Raw genomic sequence first — 2092 nt, 5'->3', positions numbered from 1 at the left:
GCATCATAGAGCAATGCGAGAAATGACGGGGACGGTCAACCGGTTAAGAGGAGCCAATAAAAGCCTAGATCAGCGGTCCTGCTGAAGAAGCAAGTGTGAAGTTGGGTGCCCAGCGGACCTGCGCTCTGCACGATAGAAAGACGCCATGCCAAAACCAAGGATCACCATACAACCAGCACCACAGAACCAGGTTCCCACTCAGAAAAGGCCAGCCACAACAGCGGCAACTCCACATCTTGCAAACATGAGCTTTACACCCAACGATGCAAAATGCCGTTAGGAAATCACATGTCTCTGTAAGTGGACTGTGTTATCCTGGGAAAGGGTAACATTGTTCTGTAAAAATGGAATTTCTACACCGCAAGACCCACCGTCAAATCAAACTAGGCTCTCGACAATGTATGTCATCCTGTAACGACCGCTACGCCAAAGCTCAACCAGCCCTCCAGTAGGAATAGGACAGCACCTACATCAGACACCAAGGACGCACTGCAGAAGTATAGATGCCCTGGCAGTAACGACTCTCCAACATGCAGGAGCACGCCACCACAGGGACACCCATAGGACACACCCCAAGAATCAGCGAAGCACAAACGTGGTACTGGCGCTGCTTGAGGAAACGCAATGCAAGCCCACAGACAACTAATTAGAAATGAAATAATACGGGCACCGTCCTGAAATAATTTTTCTGTCTTCTGATCAAAAACTTATCAGACCTCTGAAATCTACCCAAGGAAATATCTAAGCTTAAAGGGTGAGACTGTACACACGAACAAGTGTCACCCTGTCTAACTTCAGACGCGAAATACACACTTTCCCCTCCACGCACCCCAAAAACCAAACCACAGTCTAGCACAGATCAGAACGCCCACTCACAACCTATCATTACGTAGCCCGTTTACATTTGGAGAACAAAAAGAAGTGACCTCCTGCAAAGCACACAAACGCAAGAAAAGACCGTACTACTAGGTCCGGCTTACCACAACCTACAAGGCCAAGTTACCTTGGCCATAGACAAAGAAAACAACACAACGTTAACAACAGCAAAGAAATTATTAAGGACGTTAAAGCCCACTCTTTTTCTCTAAAAGCTTCAAAGACCTGCCACTAAAAAGCAAGAGGAGCCCAAGTGAAAAAAGCGCATGGCCTGGAAAGCAAACGACAAACAATCTCAAACTCACTCAGAACCGTCAATTTACTAGACATCAACACTTACACTGCATCGAGCCTTTAAAAACTCCCCGGTCCCAAACAAGGCAACATAGAAGCTGTCCTATATGGGCTATCCTCCACATCCCCACGCTTGCAGCTGCCAAATAAGATACATAGCCCTCCATCCCCCCACCAATGGAGAATCGTGCCATGCAGCATGAATAGAAATCCATTCAAAGGCCTCGAGCAAAGAACCTGACTAGCACACACGACCATAAGGTAATGCGGCGGAAGAGGGAAAGGCAAAAGAAAAGCCGATAAAGACTACACCGCGAAGGAGTATGACAGAATAGGTCACGTCGAAGATGGAAATCAACCTGAGTCCAGCGGCACCATCAGTATTGTAAGATAAGATAGATAAAAGAGCATAAAGGCCAGCATCAACCATAAGGAAGTAAAGAAAAATTGGAAAGACGGAAGAGGGCTCCGAATTAAACCAATAACTCACAAGCAAAACTCAAAAAAACATAATGGTGCAAAATCATAACTCACTGTTAGACAAGAGAAGGCGAATAGGAAAAAATATGCCTTTCACATCAAATCAAGAATGACAAGGACACAACGAGATAACAAGAAGTGGAGAGATATGCTCGCCTAAAAACTATTATACAAATGCACGAAAAATTACAAAGAAACATAAGGAGAGCAGTGAACGATCGCGAAGAGCGGTATTGCACAGGACAGAAATCAGCAAGGGAATAGGCAGAGGAAGAGCAGCATATGGCCAGAGAGAGTCAACCGCGGACAGCGAAAGACAGCCCGACCAAAGGAACATTTTTTCGGTACCAAAAGCAAGCCAAAAAACACACGACAAGAAAAGGGTAGAGCCAACAAAGCTACCGGCTATTCTGTGCACCAATCTGCTAGACAACAACAAAGT

This window comes from Chelonoidis abingdonii, chromosome 1 (assembly GCF_003597395.2).
Source record: "Chelonoidis abingdonii isolate Lonesome George chromosome 1, CheloAbing_2.0, whole genome shotgun sequence".
NCBI lineage: Eukaryota > Metazoa > Chordata > Testudines > Testudinidae > Chelonoidis > Chelonoidis abingdonii.
This window is presented reverse-complemented; position numbering follows the sequence as displayed.